Source organism: Vulpes lagopus, chromosome 6 (assembly GCF_018345385.1).
Source record: "Vulpes lagopus strain Blue_001 chromosome 6, ASM1834538v1, whole genome shotgun sequence".
NCBI classification, from domain to species: Eukaryota; Metazoa; Chordata; class Mammalia; order Carnivora; family Canidae; genus Vulpes; species Vulpes lagopus.
The window spans coordinates 10,865,657-10,885,789 of record NC_054829.1 but is presented as its reverse complement, the minus strand read 5'-3'; the positions used below and the strand labels follow the sequence as shown (position 1 = coordinate 10,885,789).

Here is a 20,133-nt window from a genome sequence, read left to right as displayed (position 1 = left end):
AGGGACAGGGACAAGCAAGCTTCTTGCCGAGCAGGGAACCTGAGGCAGGGCTTGATCCCAGGACCTTGAGATCATGACATGACCTGAGCTCAAGGCAGATGCTTAACCAATTGAGTTGAGGCGCCCCTCAACCATCTCTTTAAAGAAGCTCTAATTTCTTTCAGTGGGAAATGGTATCTAGAAACCACAATCTGAGTGCTAGGGGAGCTAAGTGCCTTTTTAGTACATAGAGACAGGTAATTTTATACACATATATCTATATAAGCACATACATAGATCCAAACACATATAGGAGTTTATATTGATGCTTCTAACTCAAATTCAGATTTATAAGACTTTTACTTAATCTCATCAATCTTTCTTCTGTTTCTCCTTTTTTACATGTCAAAGTTGCCTACACAACTGTTCATTGACTAATCAGCTGAGAATTAAAATTTCAGTACTATCTACCATCAACAATATGATAAAATCATTTTATGTTTATTTTTTGCAATTCTTTCTACCCTTAGGATACTATCCAACTCAAGATATCCTACAATTACCTACAAATGCATGTGAGTCACTTGAGTAGTTTATTCCTTTTTTTTTTTTTTTGAGTAGTTTAGTCTGTGTGATTATATCACTAACTAGAAGAACATTTGATAAGTTTTATGTTACTTTTGATTTTTAGGGATTTCATTTTTAATTTAACTATTATATAATTCTGTAAAATATTTAGTTGGGTTTAAAGTCAAAACCACAGGGGTGCCTGAGTAGCTCAATGGTTGAGCATCTGCCTTTGGCTAATTAAATACATTTGGCTTAGGTCGTGATCCTGGGATCCTGGGGTCCTGGGATTGAGTCCCTCATCAGGCTCCCGGTAGGGAACCTGCTTCTCCCTCTGTCTGTGTCTCTGCCTTTCTTTCTGTGTCACTCGTGAATAAATAAATCTTAAAAAAAAAAAAAAAGTCAAAACCACAAAACAAAATATATTCAAAGACTAGATGCTCTCCCTGTCTACTCTAACGCCCTGCTCCATAGGTAACTTCATTAATACTTTTTTCCACCCACAAATGTTAAGAGTCCTAGGTCAGACTTGAAAACACTCTAAAAAAAACAGGTCCTTGCAACCTTCAAATTACTCTTGATGACCCTAATATTCCTCTGTCCATAATCTTGGGACCAGAGGCAGCCCCGGTGGCCCAGTGGTTTGGCGCTGCCTTCAGCCTGGGGTGTGATCCTGGAGAACCAGGATTGAGTCCCACATCAGGCTCCCTGCATGGAGCCTGCTTCTCTCCCTCTGCCTGTGTCTCTGCCTCTCTCTCTCTGTCATGAATAAATAAAATCTTAAAAAAAAATAATCTTGGGACCAGATGAGCATATAAAAGTCACCTTTACTAACACTTCCATACAATACCCCAAATTCCCTCTTTTTTGTCTACTATCCACTGGCTCTCTACTAGGAGCAAAAATGAAATTATCTAGTGACTTCCTTCTCCTGTCTACTCCAGCATCTAATTTTATTTTATTCCTTTATCTTTTAAAAAATTTATTTGAATTCAATTAATTAACATATATTATTAGTTTCAAAGGTAGAGGTCAGTGATTCATCAGTCTTATATAATATCCAGTACTCATTACATCATGTGCCCTCCCTCCGTCTCCCCACTCCTCTATCCTCCAGCAACCCTTGGTTTATTTCCTATGATTAAGAGTCTCTTATGGTTTGTCTCCTTCTCTGATTTTGTCTTGTTTTATTTTTTCCTCTTTCCTTATGATCTTCTGTTTTCCTTCTTAAATTCCACACATGAGTAAGATCACATAATTATCTTTCTCTGATCGACTTATTTCACTTAGCATAATAACCATAATACCCTCTAGTTCCATCTACATTATTGCAAATGGCAAGATTTCATTCTTTGATGGCGGAGTAGTATTCTATTTTGTGTGTGTATACACACACACACACACACACACCACTCCAGCATCTGATTTTATTTATTTTTAAAGATTTTATTTATTTATTCATGAGAGACACACACAGAGGCAGGGACATAGGCAAAGGGAAAAGCAGGTTCCCCACGGGGAGCCCAAAGTGGGACTTGATCCCAGGATCACGACCTAAGCCAAAGGCAGACACTCAACCACTGAGCCACCCAGGTGCCCCAGCATCTAATTTTAAATAATATATTTTTTACTTACAGTTAAACCAATGAGGTAATCAGTGAGTTTATTCTACGTTTTACATATTCTCCCTACATTCTGGTTAATTAAACTTTATCAACAATTAAACTACTGAGTGTTACATACTATACTATCTTTCGATCTTAGTTCCACCATTAACAAATATATTGAATGTCCATTACCAGTTTAAATGTATTATTCAGAATACAGGGTCATAATCTCTTATCAGGCAGAAATCTCTAGAGCTGGATATGTTCTTTAATTCAGACCTTTCTTCTTCTTTCTTAAGAAAGTAATGAGGTATGTGAATTATTTACTGTATAGTATGTAAACACCCCGAGTTAGTTTTAGCATAGTACCCCATAATCAAACAAATTAATATTTCGCAGTAAAGTATATTAAATATTTAAACTAATCTATGTTAATTTTATTTTTTTTTAAAGATTTATTTATTTATTCATTCAGAGAGAGTGAGAGAGAGGCAGAGGGAGAAGCAGGCCCCATGCTGGAAGCCTGATGTGGGACTCGATCCCGGGTCTCCAGGATCACACCCCAGGCTGCAGGAGGCGCTAAACCGCTGCGCCACCGGGGCTGCCCTCTATGTTAGTTTAGATCAGGTTTCACTGCCAAATGAAACCAGGTCATATCAGTGTTTGCCATCAAGAGTCTCCCTAAAAAATGGTTTTCAGAACTTTTGGAAATTCAAATTATAAATAAAAGAGTGTGGACCTGTAGTTAGTAGCTAACATGATCATCTATTAAAAATAGTTATTTTGGGAGTGTCTGGGTGGCTCAGTCAGTTGAACCTCTGCCTTCGGCATGGGTCATGAATCTAGGGTCCTGGAATCAATTCCAGCGTCAGGCTCCCTGCTCAGCAAGGAGTCTGCTTTTCCCTTTCCTGCTGCCCTCCCCCCCACAGCTTATGTTCAGACATGCAAGTTCTCTCTGTGGCTCTGCTCTTTCTCAGATAAATAAAATATATATTTTTTTAAATGGTACTTCCCGGGCAGCCCTGGTGGCTCAGCGGTTTAGCGCCGCCTTCAGCCCAGGGCGTGATCCTGGAGACCCAGGATTGAGTCCTGTGTCAGGCTTCCTGTGTGGAGCCTGCTTCTCCCTCTGCCTGTGTTTCTCATGAATAAATAAATAAAATCTTAAAAAAAAAAATGGTACTTCCCCTAACCAACCATCACCTAAAAAGTCACGTCAGAAAACATTTTTATTTATATTAAATGAAAAATTTAATGACATATATATTAATTCAGGTGTACAACATAGTGAGTTGACAATTCTGTACATTACCCAATGTTCACCATGGTAAGTGTAGTTACCATGAAGATATCTTTTAAAATGGCATTTTTCTATAAAATTCCAGGGTATTACTGCACATGGAGATTACGTGCTAGAGTTTTGCTTAGGAGAATCTTATTAAGCCCATGTGGGCTTTTTCTAATATAACCTATTGTAATTCAAAACAGCTGTCAGTTCCCTGCTGATACTTTTATTTCCTATTAAAAATGCATTCTTAAAAGAATATAAAAGTACATCACATTCTACTAATCTATGCAACATTCTTTTAAGTGTAACCATTAAAAATTTTAAACTAGAAACTGAAAGAAAAAAATGCAGAGATGAGGAGATGAGCCTGGTTCTTAGAACTTTGGCTCTACTAGAGAGAGGCAGAGACATAGGCAGAGGGAGAAGCAGGCTCTAGGCAGGGAGCCCCACGTGGGACTCGATCCCAGAACTCCAGGATCACTCCCTGAGCCGACAGCAGACACTTAACCACTGAGCCACCCAGGTGTCCCGGTTTTTGAGTTTTTGATAACAAAACGAAACTATATATTTAGTGTTCTCTTAGAATTTCTTGTTGTGAAATACTTTTTTTTTTTTTTTTAAGATTTTATTTATTTACTCATGAGAGACACAGAAAGAGAGAGAAAGTCAGAGACACAGGCAGAGGGAGAAGCAGGCTCCACGCAGGGAGCCCAATGCAGGACTCGATCCTGGGTCCCCAGGATCACACCCTGGGCCAAAGGCGGCGCTAAACCACTGAGCCACCCGGGCTGTCCCCCAGTTATGAAATACTTCTTAAATAAAATGGCTACTTTAAAAAAAAATGGCTACTTTATAAATGTATATCTCACCTGGTCTAAAATTTGTTATCTCTTAGCTGTTTAAGTGATTTAAAGATAATCTCTGAGGAGTCATGAACAACCTAGGAATAGTCACAATGGAAATCTCACAGATCATCATTCAATTAAGAATACTAAACCAGCCCCAGTGGCCCAGCGGTTTAGCGCCCCTTTCAGCCTGGGGTGTGATCCTGGAGGCCAGGGATTGAGTCCCACGTCAGGCTCCCTGCATGGAGCCTGCTTCTCCCTCTGCCTGTGTCTCTGCCTCTCTCTCTCTCTCTCTCTGTGTTTGTCATGAATAAATAAATGAAATCTTTAAAAAAAAAAACAAATAAACACTAAACCAGTAAAAGAATCATTAAAAGAGATATTCAATTATTAGAAATAATTTTTAAGCATAGCTACAGTAGCTTATCCATGGATTCACTTTCCAAAGCGTATCATCAGAAGGTAAACACCAGCTTAATGCTGCATCATAATGCCTATGGTCCCTCACCTCACTTCATCTCATCACACAGGCATTTTTATCATCTCATATCATCACAAGAAGGGTGAGTACAGTAGAATAAGATATATCAAAGGAGGGAGGGACCACATTCACATAACTTTCATTACAGTATATTGTTAAAATTGTTCTATTATTGTTGTTGACCAGTTCTTGGACTTTTGGCTAAGATCAAGTATATTACTGTTCATCTCTTAGTGTGCCTAATTTATAAATTAAATTTCATCCCAGGTATGTATATATAAGAAAAAATTTAATATATGTAGGGTTATATGTAGGATTCTATCTACACTTTTAGGCATCCACCAAGGGTCTAGGAACATATCCCCTGTGGACAAGGGTGGGGGTGGCTACTGTAACTGCAAATTACTATGTTGAAGTTTAATTTATTTGACTCAAGCCAACAAATGGTGAAGTATACTGAGACAGGAATCTTAACTCTCCTTTCCCATCTTTCCTCTTCTGTTAGACTTCATTGTGGGAGCATGCGACAAAACTATGACTTTGTAATTAAGGCTATAATGAGATCTCTCTGTCGTAAGCTATTACTAACATTTGCTATAATTCATCTAGTTCTGCCACAAAGCTTTTTTTTTTTTTTTTTTTTTTTTTTTTTGCTTACCAGAAAATTCTCATGTAGTCTCAAGCAAGCAAGCAATATTTTGGGAAAGTCTGAAGACAAGAATAAGTAGGTCTTATGAACCATATTATGGAATTTTTCTTTTTCTTTTTTTAATTTTTATTTATTTATGATAGTCACAGAGAGACAGAGAGAGAGGCAGAGACACAGGCAGAGGGAAAAGCAGGCTCCATGCACCAGGAGCCCGACGTGGGATTCGATCCCGGGTCTCCAGGATCGCGCCCTGGGCCAAAGGCAGGCGCCAAACCGCTGCGCCACCCAGGGATCCCTGGAATTTTTCTTTAAAGAACAATTCACAAATAAATCCCAGATAAAACAGACCTGAATATGCTTTCAAAATATAGGGGAAAAATACATATATTATACTTCAAGTTAGTTCTGGCATTCAAGTCTCCTAAGGAAGGAAGGAAAGAAGGAAGGAAGGAAGGAAACTGCACAGTAACAATACTCCTTTACATTATTATTATACATTATTGCTCCTTCCAGGGCTCTGACACTAGTAAGATTTTTCATAAATTTAAGGGACTGTGGTCAGAAGAAACTGTCAAACTTTTTATCTAAGTGAACATTTTTAGAAAATAATTAAGGGCAAGCAAAGAACACTTTGTATATCTAGTCTAATTGATTTCTCCATTTCTCTTTAAAGACAATGACATACCTCATGTTTATTTAAAAATTGTTTACAAAAACCCTTTTTCATGCTTCTATTTTATCCAAAAACTCATTGCTGAGTATCTATAATGTAGCAGATACTACACTCCATCCAGTAGGCTTTGGTTCAATGTAAACAGAGTTAAGTGCAGGAGTCAGACATACAAGCAAGTGATTCCAGTACAGTGCAATAGAGCTGGAAGTGGGCCAAAGAAGTAAGGGAGTGAGTGTATGAATGAGTACTCGGTAAAGGTCATATTTGAACCGGGTCCTGAAGAATAAACATGACTGTATCAATAAGGTGATTTTTGATGGCAAATAACTCCAAAGGAATGGCTTCAACATAAGGATTCTATCTGTCAGGTGACGAAATGCCATGGAAGGGAAAGCCCCAGGCTCCAGTACAAGTAGAGTATGTGTCTAAAATGATGTTATCATGGACCTACGTGCATTCTCTCTGATCTACCATTCTCCAGGCATTTTTATCATCCCTTGCAGTCACAAGACAGCTGCCAGTGGCAACTGGGATCACGTATTCTCTTGTTCATATACAATAGGGGGAAAAAAGTCCTTGCCCCCAGAAATAAAAATGTCTCCTTCCCTTCAATCTGACTGGGACAAATAAGAGTTTACAGGGAAATGCCTTGAGCTGACTGGCTTGGAGTAATCAAAATCTACCCCTGGAGTAGGTGATGAATCATCTCAGAGTTTCCTGGATGACAAAGAAAAAGAACTCCAAGCACTGGAATAAACACATGAAAAACACAAGCACAGGAAACAAGAAAGAGCTTAGTATGTCTGGAGTGATGGGAAATCTAAGGCTGGAGACAGTCTACAAACTCTTGTGAGTTTGGACTTTGTCCTATAAGCAGTGGGAAGTTTTAACAAGGTTTTTCTTTAGTAGGGAGATTACCTAACCCAATTGGGTTTTTTAGAAACATAAATGTGGTAGCAATATAGAGAATATAGAAGGAGAGGGAGAGTGGGAGAACAAACGGCAGAGAAGTGGTCAGTAGGATGTTCAATAGTTCACACTAATAAGAAAGTGGCAACAGGACGGGGAAGAATTAAATAGCAAAAACAAGATGGCTTTGTAAACTATTGTATTTTATGTATTGATGTATAACACACACACACACACACACACACACACACACACACACACTGGAGGAAAATTAAGCCCCAGACAGGTTAAATGGCTTGCTTAAGATCAAACCTATAAACCGTAGTCAGAATCTGAACAGAGATTTGATTCCCAGTACAACGTTCTTTTACTTAACTATACCTAAAAATTCCAACAATGCTCAAAAAACTTTCTTGAATCTGTAATGTAAAGGATGCTCTATGTATTGGATTAAAGTGATTCCTATTTATTCCAATCCTAACATATTGTTCACTACATGGATTCACTATCAATTTACATAACAGTACATTATACGTTTTTGAAGTTTCTGTATTATTTGAGATAGGGATGTTATGAAAACTCAATTTGTAATGTCAAATTTACAGACTGTCAAAATTTTAAAAATTAAAAAAAAAAGATACTAAAAACCACTGCAGTGTGCATTAAAAGAATTTTGAACTTGTTCTGCAAATAAACTAAGTACTAAATATTTGAAATGCATTATAAATCTGGAGTCAACAGGCAGCTGAAAAGTCACTTCTAAGTTATGTCTCCCTTTGAAACCTTGGCTTGGATTCTTTTTTTTTTTTTTTTTAAGATTTTACTTATTCATGAGAGAGACAGAGACATAGGAGAGGGAGAAACAGGCTCCCCTCAGGGACCCTGGGATCACAACCTGAACCAAAAGCACTCAACCACTGAGCCACGCAAGTGCCCCTGAAATCTTGGATTCTGATAACCAACTTCCACTACCATCAACTTAAAAAGATGTTGCCTCACTTTTAAAGACACTTGTTTTAGAAAAAGTCACTTGCTTGTTTCTTTTTAGAGAAGTCTGATTTTATTTTACCACTGTACCAAGACGGGGTTAACAGGGAAGACAGTTTAAAATAAAAATAAATGCATTTCCATTAAAAAATTATTCGCAATACATTTTTTAGCTTATTGGGTTAAATCTTAAGTCTTCTGCTTCTGAATTCAATGAATAGCTGTAGGGAGCACCTGTGTGCCTGGAACTATGCTAGATGCTGGGAATACAGCTGTGAGCAAAATCATACTATAGTTATTCAGGCATATATTTGTATGATTATTTGATTAGTGTCAGTCCTCCCTGCTGAATTAACCGTAGTACTACTTTTCTTCAGCCAAAACATAACTGCAAATGTACACAGATGCCTAAAACATCAGCTGAGCATTAATATGTTATTTTGCCAATGACAGCAGAATTTGCCCTGTCACTAGGCTAGAGACACTATCAGCACCCTTAACTGAGGTTTTTTTTTTCTTTCATTAAAACATACCTGCTAAAACATTTAGCAAACCAAGAAATATAAGGAAACTTTCAACATAATAAAGGAAAACTCACAGCTATTATCATACTGAATGGTCAAAGACTGAAAGTTTTTCCTCTAAGATCAGGAAAAGACAAGGATGTATATTTTCACCACTTTATTCAGTATAGTACTGGAAGTCCTAGTCAGAACAATTAGGCATGAAAAAGAAATAAAAGGCATTCAAATCAGAAGGAAAAAGTAAAATTATCTTTGTTCAAAAAGACATTATATTATACGTAGAAAATTTGAGATCACACACACATTCACACACCTCTTTGAATAAATGCTTTCAGTAAAGCTGCAGAAAACAAAATTAACACACAAAAATGAGCTATGTACATTAACAATCCAAAAAGGAAATTAAGAGATCAATCCTATTTATGATAGCATCAAAAAAAAATAAAATACTGGGCATCCAGGGATCTAGTCCCGCATCAGGTTCCCTGCGTGGAGCCTGCTTCTCCCTCTGCCTTTGTCTCTGCCTCTCTGTGTCTCTCATGATTAAATAAATGAAATCTTAAAAAAAAAAAAATAGATAAATAAAAAATAAAATACTTAGGAATAAACTCAACCAAGGAGATGAAAGACTTTTACACTGAAATCCATAAAATGTTGTGGGAAGAAATTAAAGATACAAGTAAATTGAAAGATATCTGGTGTTTAGGGACTATAAGATTTAATATGTCAACACTGCTCCAATCTATAGATTCAATGCAATCCCTATTTAAAAAATCCCAATGACATTAAAAAAAGGTTTTTTTTGTTTTGTTTTGCAGAAATTGAAAAAAGGAACCTGAAATTCATTTGGAATCTCAAAGGACCACAAACAGGCAAAACAATCTTGAATTAGAACAAGGTTGGAGGTCTCACACCTCCAGATTTCAAAAATTACTATAAAGCTACAGTAAGCAAAATAATGTGATACTGGCATAAAGACGTACTCACACACCAATAGAATAGAGTTCAGAAATAAACCCTTGCAGGGTATAATCAAGTCATTTTCAGTAAGGATACCAAAACCATTCAATGGAAAAAAGACAGTCTCTTCAACAAATGGTGCTGGGAAAAACTGGATATCTGCATGCAAAGACCTAAACGTAAGAGTTTTTTCAGGAGAAAGCTTCATAACTTTGGGTTTGGCACACAATTTCTTGGATATAACACTAAAAACATAAGCAACACAAAAGAACTATGTAAGCTGGACTTCATCAAAATTAAAAACTTGTGCATCAAAGGACATTCAACAGAGTGAAAAGGTAATGCATGGAATCACAGACAATATTTGCAAATCCTGTACCTGATAAGAGATTGATATCCAGAATATATAAAGAATTCCTACAACTCAACAACAAAAAAAGCAAACAACTACACTAAAAAATGGTAAAAGAGCTTAATACATATTTCTCTTTTTTAGAAGTAGAAAACTTAATAAGACTATTACAATATGATATGAGACATTAATGGTTGATGAGTATTTGAAGAACCTGAAAAATATGCTGCCCTCAGTTACCAGAAATCAGATCCTTGAAGTATTTGTTTCTTTAATCATTTCATGTATTTGTGCAAGTCCTGGGCACAATGAAGTGAGCAAGACACACAACAGTCCAAACACTTCACGAATTTGTGTGTCATCTTTGTGCAGGGGCCATGCTAATCTTCTCTGTATCATTCCAATTTTAATCTATGTGCTGCCAAAACAAGCACAATAGATATTTCTCCAAAGAAGATATACAAAAAGCTGATAAGCACCAGAAGAGATCATTAAACATTAGAAAAATACAAATAAAAACTACAATGGGGGCATCTGGCTGGCTTTGTCAGTGGATCACTGGACTCTTGGTCATGAGTTCTGAGTTAGAGCCCCACATTGTGTGTAGCAATTATTTAAAAAAAAAAAAATTAAAACCCCACTAATCTACAATGACAAACCACTTCATACCCATTAGGATTGCTATTATCAAAAGAACAGAAAACAAGTCTTGGTGAGAATATGGAGAAATTGGAGCCTGTGTGCATGGTGGGAATGTAAAATTAGGGGAGTATATACCCCAAAGAAATGAAAAGTATAGACTCAAACGGACATTTGAACACCCATATTCATGGCAACATTATCCTTGATAGCCAAAATATAGAAGCAAACCACGAATCCATTGACAGATAAACAAAAATGGATGTACATACATACCATGAAATAATATTCAGCCTTAAGATGAAGCAAATTCTGACAAATACAACACAAATGAACCTTAAAAACATCATGCCAGTCACAAAATGATAAATATTGTATGATTCCACTTACATGAAGTACCTAGAGTACTCAAATTCATAGACAAAAAATATATAATGGTTGATGGGGGTTGGGGTACAGGTAAATGGGGTGTTAGTATTTAACAGGTATAGAGTTTCAGGTGGGGAAAATAGAGTTCTGGGGACGGAAGGTGGCGATGGTTGAACGACAATGTAGATGTACTTAATGCCACAGAACTGTACACTTAAAACTGGTAATGTCAAATTTTATGTTTACGTATATTTTACCACAATAAAAACAAAAACAACAATTGCCATGGGTCCCTCCTACTGACTACCCTAGTCTAGGGTCTCATCTCTTCATATTTAATTAACTACAACAGCTACTTAGTCATTGGTGGTTCGTTCCATTCTCTCCCCGCTGGAACTCAATCTGTAGATCACTGACAGGTTCATCTTGCTGGTTTATCACGCTAATATCTGGCTTCTAACCTTTCAAAGGCTCCCCATATCTCGCCCAAGAAGATGCAAATCCAAGTCTCCTCAATCTAGTAATCAAACTCTTCCACAGACAGATATCCTTCCAACTGTGTGATTTTTTTCCTTTTGGCCTTTCAAATTCAGGTATCAGCTCATCCAAGTTTCCCTCCATTCCCCTCACCCAAAGCTAATCTCCACATCATACTCTCACTTTTCCCTCAGAGTAACTGCTCCAGCATCTCTGTAAATCTAAACCTTCATAGGCTAGCTCAAGTCCCAAGTGTTCAGGAAGTTCTTTAGACTCCTGAGGCCTCACTCATCTCCCTCTAACCAGAACACCTACAGCATTCTTTGTATTCAGAGAATGTAGCAGATTGTCTCCTACACTCATAAGGGTAAACCTTGTCTTTCCTGAGGGCAAAGTCTATATATTATACTTCTTTCTGTTCTCCTCTAGCGACTAATATAATGTAAAACGCAAAGCAGATTTTCAATAATCACCAGGGTAACTGAACACAAGGTACAACTTTTGATACGTGAATTTCATTGACTAGAACATGATCAGAATTAATTGACATTGCATTTCTGAAGGTTAATTTGTGACACACAACAAAGAAAACTGTTGTAATTCAAAAAGAAAATACACAAAAGGTTGGTGGTATAACCTAGCAAATGCAACAAAGGTGTTTTAAATCTTAAAATCAGAGTCTGATACAAAACTTGTTTAAATGCTGGTGTTGGGACACAGAACAGTAGAGCAGTTAAGGCTTTGTGGGACAGAATATTGACCTATGGATTTTACTGAATGCATGCAAGAATGAACCGTGCCTGTAATTGGGTAAAACTACTGTTACTGGCCTATGAAAATTCTAAATGAAATGTCAGTTTTATTAAATTCAGGTTAGGGGAAAAAATAAATCTCATCAGCTAACTTGTGGTAACTGAGGGTAGCTGTCAGAATCAGAGTGAGGCTCTCTCATTTCTGCTTTCAACTTTATTGCACAAAGACGTAGGGACGGGCACTACTACTGGTGGTGAAGAATGCAATCAACGAAGAATAAGAAGCTAGGGACTGTAGTGAAAAGAGTTCTCTAAAATGGGAACATAGGGCAGCCCGGGTGGCTCAGCGGTTTGGCGCCGCCTTCGGTCCAGGGCGTGATCCCGGAGACCTGGGATCGAGTCCACCTCGGGCTCCCTGCATGGAGCCTGCTTCTCCCTCTGCCTGTGTCTCGGCGCCTCTCTCTCTCCCTGTGTCTCTCATGAACAAATAAACAGAATCTTTAAAAAATAATAAATAAATAAATAGGAACGTAGAGAAGCCCAGATCCTAGTTTTGGCCCAATCCTCGGCCAGTTGTAGGACCCACGGCTAGTCACTCATCTCCTTGGGCCTAATTTCTCGGCTCTAAAACAAGTCATACCAGATTTCTAAAGGTTCTTCTGACTCCAAAATTCCAAGACAAGTTTAATCATAGCTTCTATTAACATGTATGATTCTCACTATTTCAGATCTTTCTCCCACAGTTCCAGAAGAAAGTAATGTATTTCAACAATCTGAAACAAATGGATGCTATTCAGAGATGAAAGATTCTGCTCGTTGAAAAGAAAACAAAACAAAACAAAACACGAAGTACTTCTGTAAAAAATGCCCATTTCCTCATTACAGGAAGATGTTTTGGGCTCAGGGAACAGTTCTCTGGTAAAGATAACCAAGAGCGCTTCTGTAAATACGACCTAATCCAGAGTATTATCTGAGCTGGTGTGTGAAGAGGGTGCTATTGTAGTTCAAAGCAGAAGTAACACTCAGAGCTTCTCCAAAAAGACGGTGAGAAAGTTCCCATCCTGGGGTAAGGCTGGTAAACAGCCGTGCGAAACGACAGGGCACGGGGAACGCACGCTCTTCGCCATTCAAGTACTCCCAGCTCACAGCCCTTTATCAAACACCAGGTATTGTCTTCCTCCCAACCTGTCAAAACGCGGTTCCAGCTGGATCCCGGGGCAGTAACTTACCCGGACCATCTAACTTCTGCCCCCTCCCCGCAGCAGCCGTCCGCGGGCCCGCTCGCCCGCCTACCCCGGCCCGCCGCTCTCACGCCCACCCCGGGGCGGCAGCAGCCCCGCCGCCGGGTAAACACGCGCCCCAGTCTCGGGAGCGGTTTCCCGGCGTCCTGGGAGCGGCGGGTCCCGCCCCTTGGAGCCCGGAGCCGGCCGAGCCGCCGTCGCGGCCACCTCGGGCCGCTCTCCCCGCCCCAAGCGCCACACCTCGCGCCTCCGTCCCCGGGACGACGGCGCACAGCCCAGTCCGCCCCTGGGAGCGCGCGGGGACCGGTCAGTCCGCCGCCGCCGCCGCCGCCGCCGCCTCAGCCGCCGCCGCCGCCTCAGCCCCAGACGGACGACTGCCCCCTCCCCGCCGGCGGCCCGGCGCCCCCCGCGGCGGCCCAGCCCCAGCCCCAGTCCCAGCCCCAGCCCGGCGCCCCCACCTCCTCGGCACGGCCCCTTCCGTGCCGGGACGCCCCGCGCCGCGCCGGGCACAGCCTCGGCTCCCAGCCTCACAGACACCGAGGGACGCTCACCCCGGAGGCTCCTCCCGCCGCTGCTGCTGCTGCTGCCGCCGCTGCGACCGCGGCCGCCGCCCCCGCCGCCGCCACCAGCACCGCGGTCCGCACCGGCGCCAGCGCCCCCGGCCATCCTCCTCCTGCCGCCGCCGCCCTCTCCGCTCCTGTCAGTGGCTCAGGCTCCGGGGCTGCTCCAGGTTCCCCTCGCCGCCATTTTGACTCCTAGAGGGAGCAGGAGGGGCTCGGCTCGGCGCGGCCCTGGGGCGCCTGCGCGGCGCTGCGGAGCCGGCCCGAGCCCCCGCCCGCCCCCGCCAGTCGCCGCGCCTAGGGTCACGTGGGCCGGCGGCGCGCCCGCGGCCGCGCGCGCCCGGGCCGGGCCGGAGAGGCGGGCTCGCGCGCAGGGGAGCGGCCGGGCCCGAGTGCGCGCGCATTATTCCTTCTCGGCGCCGGGAGCGCGGCGCGGGACGCTCGGAGTTGGAAGCGCCGCGCGGCCCCCTGCCTACTCCGGGGAATTGTGACACGTCACTCACTGCCTCAGAACGGAACTGTAATAACTGCGTGACTGGACGACGGGTTTTACCAATTCGCGCTGCCGTTCGGCCGCCGGCGTCCTGAGGGAGCGCGCGTCCTGCATCCTTGCCGGAGAGACGACTGCGCTTCCGCGGAAAACTCCTTCCTGACAGTCTCGGCGTTTGGGTGACGACTGGGCGGTTTATCTTCACCTCTGAGGGGTACTTTTACAGACAGCGCCTTGCTCCTTGCTATAAGCCAATTTAAAACAACAGCAACAACAACAACACCTCAAAAACACAGAAAAGTTTTCCTCCTCAAAATGCTTCCGTAAGCGAGGGACAAGAAATGGTGCAAGCGCAGCGATCTCCGCCTGGTAGGACCCAAACCGCCCTTCCCTCCAGGCCCCGCGTCTGGGAGTTTGCGATCATTCCAGCCAACGCCGTAACCAAAACACCTTATATTTACGAAGCACCTCGTAGTACTTTAAAACACCGCTAAATACATGGCTTCGTTTGAACACCAAACCACCCTTTGAAGTCGCCGCGACGGGTATTACGGCTGTGGCCGGTTTACAGCTGAGACGTGGGCTAAGAAATACTCAGTCGTTTGCCCCGGGGCACACGCGCAGCATGAGGGAGTCGTCGTGGCAAGCCCAGACTCGAGCTCCAGACAGCCTGACCCTGGTCGCCAGGCGCATCACCCCTCACAGTTCTCAGGGAGGCCTTAGAGAGACCTGATGTATTTATTTAAAATCCTTTTTAAAATATTTGCATTTTTAATCTCTACCCATCCTCTGAGAAACAAGTTTTCCAAGTAACATTGAGTCTGTTGTTCTCAAACCACCTCTAAGCTGCAAAGAATAAGAGCAATTTCGAATTTTGTGATGTGTTTAATCATATCTTGGTCCTTTATTATTTTATCCATTTCATGTGTATTTGGAGAATTTAAGGTTTTTTTTTTTTTTTAAAGATTTTATTTATCCATTCATGAGAGACACACGGAGAGAGAGAGAGGCAGAGACACAGGCAGAGGGAGAAGCAGGCTCCATGCAGGTGAGACTCGATCCCGGGTCCCCAGTATCAGGCCCTGGGCGGAAGGTGGGGATAAACCCCTGAGCCACCAGGGCTGCCCAAGTTGTTGTTGTTTTTGACATCCTTCAATGGATGGACTTTATCTCTGTGAATATCATTGTTGTTTTTCTCTGAACTTCCTTCAGATTTGTTATATCTTTTTTGTGCTCATACCATTCCCTCTTTACTTCCTTAAAAAGTTATTTCTTTCCAATCTGTATTACTCCATTTTACCCCATCACTCCATACATCTCCCCTCCCCCATTCATTGAAGGTTCTGAGATTGTAGTATTCCCTTGTCCAAAATAGAATTCTCCTCTAGCCAGTAAGGGTCTCTTCAACCGAGCACATAGGTATAGGTAGTGGACAAAATACATGGAAAACTGAGAAAATACAAGGGAAATAAGTCCGTCTAGTAGGACCAAAAACTCTGGGGATCCCTGGGTGGCTCAGCAGTTTAGTGTCTGCTTTTGGCCCAGGGCGCGATCCTGGAGTCCCGGGATCGAGTCCTGCATGGGGCTCCTGGAATGGAGCCTGCTTCTTCCTCCTCCTGTGTCTCTGCAAAAAACAAACAAACAAACAAAAAACAAAAACCTCTGGGTGCCACTTCCTATTAGCCACACTTTTATACTCATCATAAATGCATAATGGAACCTTATTTAAATTCAAGCCACCTATTGTCATTTTCCTGTTTTGCAAACAAAACAAAACCCATACCACTTTATTCCAACCTTTATCAAAAAATGTAAAAAGTGTTAAAAATGTGTAATCCTGAGCTTCAGATGCTGACCTCTAAATTCATAGCAAATGGGGAGAGAGGATCAGGATAGAATTTCAGAGTTCCTTCCACTCCAGTAAAAAAGAGAAGCCCCAGGCATGGTATAAGATTAGTAGAACACCAGGGTCCTATAGAGAATGAGACCTCCTTCTCTTCTGAGCTCAATCCCACCACCTCCCACCCTTCTCTTCAATGGAGAAGACTCATTTAAAATTATTGAAACTTGCATAGAAATCTGGTCCGTGGCATATGTGACAGGCAGCTAGCTGACCAAAGAGGCCTATGCCCTTGCTTCTTGGCAGGCAAAATGGGGGACAACTCAGCTTCCACCTCCTTACCATCCCTCTTCTTTGCTCTCTTCCTCAGAAATGTCATTGCTTACAGCAATAATCTGGTGCTACTGCATGAACTACATGGGACCAAAATTAGACTTCAGGCAGAAGGTTATAGGTGGTTGGAGCTGGAAGTCCACCCAACTGAGCATGAGTTGGCAGGACAACTTGAGGTTGGTCACAGGGACTGCAATCTTCTGGTGGTCATGATTCTGGGCCATGACTTCTATCACATCACACTTACTTCCGTGTGATGTGTAAGTAATCATCACTTTGGCCCCTTCCGTGAGGCAAAGCATGGTCAAAGCCAGCACATGCCCCGTGTTACCCTCTTCATCACCAAAGAAACAATGGAGCGGGGACCTGCAGACCCTTGACATATGTGGCCTGGCTGGGTTGTCCTGACTTAAGAATGCTAAGGGGGGAGGGGGCATATTGCAAGGTATTTTCTATCAGTTTATCTTTGTCTTAATCAGCTAAATAGTGCACTAACTGAAAGAGTTGTTACATGCAAACTAAAAATTCCATTGTCCATACCCTTCTTGATAATTCATTAAAATGTTAAATAAGATCAGTGCCCATCATTTACACTTTTTCACTTATTCCTGACCCTCCTTATTTGACTTTGGTTCTGTTTCCTAGACAAAAGTTTAAAAACAATTAAAACAAAACCAACAACGATAGAAATCTAAAATTCCAGGATAATATCAGTTTTCTAAAAGCCTTTGATGTGGGAATCTATCAAAGGCTTTTTGTTTTTGTTTCTAAGGGATGGGGGGAAGAGAGAGAGAGAGAGAGAGAGAAAGAAAATGAATCTCAAGCAAGCTCTACACCCAGCATAGAGCAGAGGCAAGGGCTGGATCTCACCATCCTGAGATCATGATCTGAGGAGAAATTGAGAGTCAGATGCTTACCTGACTGAGCCACAAAGGCACCCCTATCAAAGGCTTTTTGAAACACCAAGTAAGGTCTGCTGGTTCTACCTTGTCCTTCTGTCCATCTATACATTCAGAGATGTCTGATGGACAAGATACTTTGTCTTGTCCTATTTTCTCTATTTACTACTCATTGTCCAGGTTAGTATGTGGGTGTTTGGCTCCAACTGCTTCTTTGGGTCTTTACTTTCCTAAATTCAGAGAACTCTAGTAGACTAGTTGGGTATGATTCACCTTCACAGAACCCAAGCATAAGAGTACCGTGATTTTTTTCCACTTTAATTCATCCATCTTTTAGTTTCTTATTATACCACTTAGCTACACTTTCAAGATGCTTAATTAACTCAGTTTATACATCCTTCAGAATTTAGATGTGTCTAATTTTAGTTCCAATACATTTTTTAAAACCTCCAATACCATGTGCAAGAACAGTGTCCATGCTCAGGCTAAAAAGTAAATGATTATTTGCCTTTGAGGAGTTTAAGAGTCTGAGTAGGAAGACAGACTGAGGGAAAAAGAAAGGCTAATACTAAGATAGTATTCAGTAGTGGTGAACAGAATGGGTGCTAGAAACATGCAGATTTGGGTGGACATCTGACACAAACCAGGCCAATCAAAATCATTTCTGGAAATTTCTGCCAGACTATCCTAGAATATGTTTCCCCTTAATCTATTTCTCTGGGATTATGACTTTAGAGGACAATGTAGATTTTCTTCTTCAGCTCTGAGGAGAAAGTCAAGAGCAGTAGGAATGAAGACCACAAGAAGAAACAGCTTACTAGAGGGGAAGCCATGACATTATGTGAACTCTCCCGCATGGCTGTGCCCTACACCAATCCACCTCCGATTTTCTCATGTTTGTGAGCCATTTAGTTACCCTTACTTCCTCCTTTTTAAAATCTTGAAATTGTTGGGAGTGGGTAAAAATAGTGGGATTCTGTCACTTGGCATCAAGAGTCCTGAATTTGTGTTCTGTTCCTCCTTCCGCTCCCTCCATCAGCAAATGGTACCCCATCCACCTGGACACCTGTGCTGAAAACCTGAGTCATTCCTTGCATTAACTGTATATTCTGTTTTCTGCTATTCCATTCTGTTCCATACTTTTTCTACCATACATAACCATTCACCAAAGCCCCTCCTAAGGCTTCTTTCTGGAATACAGTATGGAAGCTGTTTTCTGTTTGCTTGTTTTTTCAGATGGAGAAAGAGAGTGAACAAATGAGGGAAGGGACAAAGGAAAAGGGAGACAGAGAATCCTAACCAGGCTCCATGCTCTCATTGTGGAGCCAACATGGGGTTCAATCTCATAACCCTAAGATCACAACCTAAGTTGAAATCAAGAGTTGGATGCTTAACTGACTCAGCCACTATCCAGGCACCTGAGGAATCTGAGTTTTTGAAATCATGATAAAAAGGAAAATTCTACTTCTTCTTATACTTTGCTTATAATGATTTTGTTTCCAAGGGTTTTTCTGAATCTCCTGGAGTCTAAAATATTAAGTGAAATAAAAACACATGTGTCAAAGTGTCCAGGAGAGTGACTGGTACCTTGAAAGATGTAAAAGATTTCTTCCCTATCCTAGGAGGAAAGAAACATTCTTATCACCAGAGACAGAAAGTTCAAAGAGTAAAAGATTGAGGGAACTGTATACAAACAAATCTTGTTCAACTAAACCTTATCTTTCTAGTCATTTTATAATTAACTGCTCTAACTCAAGATACTTTGTCTTGTCCTATTTTCTCTATTTACTACTCATTGTCCAGGTTAGTATGTGGGTGTTTGGCTCCAACTGCTTCTTTGGGTCTTCACTTTCCTAAATCAGCTCCCATGTACATGAAAACTCTGTATACCTTTCTCTTGTTGATCTGTTTATTTGATTTAATTCTTAGTCCCAGCCAGAGATCCTAAGGAGGTAGAGGTAAAGTTTTGCCTACCCTACACATGAATGCAACTACACTTAATTATGAACTTCAGTTCAACAAAATACACAATAAGGAGAGTGAAAAGACAAGCCATCCAACAGGAAAAGAGATTTGCACTACATAAAAACAAAAAGGCTTATATCCAAAATATATAAATAATTCCTCCAATTCAGTAAGAAAAAGGCATCCCAATAGTAATAATTTTAAAAAGGACCAATAATTTGAACAAATGGTTATAGGAGACTGGTAATATGATGGAAGAGTAGGGGCCCTCAATTCATCTGGCCCCACAACCTTACCTAGATAACTTTCAAAACATCCTGAACACCTACAAATTCAACCTAAGATGTAAAGAGAGAACAGCTGAAATGCTACAGAGAGAAAAGTTTTTACTTCTAACAAGGTAGGAAGGTGAAAACATTTTAAAAGAAATAAAGTGGGGGAGGGGAACCATGACTAGCAGGGCTAAAGTGGAATGGCAAAAGCCTCCAGGTCATGGAAACTCAGCCCTGGACAAGCGGTAACTTTAAAAATCCGTGCTTTGTCTGTGCCTCTCTCTGTGTCTCTCATGAATAAATAAATAAATCTCAAAAAAAAGGGGGGGGGATGCCTGGGTGGCTCAGCGGTTGAGCATCTGCCTTTGGCTCAGGACATGACCCCATGGTCCTGGGATTGAGTCCTGCATCAGGCTCCCTGTGAAGAGCCTGCTTCTCCCTCTATCTATGTCTCTGCCTCTCTCTGTGTCTCTCATGA

At 41.4% G+C, this 20,133-nt stretch overlaps 1 protein-coding gene and 1 non-coding gene across 3 annotated transcripts in view; both read right to left on the bottom strand.

The window, feature by feature from the left end:
* Positions 1 to 13,908, bottom strand: part of BTBD7 (BTB domain containing 7) — an 84,292-nt gene extending 70,384 nt beyond the window's left edge. The window contains exon 1 of one of the 2 annotated variants that reach the window (XM_041758941.1): positions 13,848 to 13,908. The gene's annotated coding sequence lies outside the window, so the exon portion shown is untranslated. Of the gene's footprint in view, positions 1 to 13,754 lie in introns of both variants that reach the window. The other variant, XM_041758943.1, reaches the window with a different exon arrangement.
* Positions 10,146 to 10,252, bottom strand: LOC121493970. The gene has a single exon (XR_005988619.1). It is a non-coding gene; the product is annotated as a U6 spliceosomal RNA (small nuclear RNA).
* Positions 13,909 to 20,133: the final 6,225 nt, after the last annotated feature.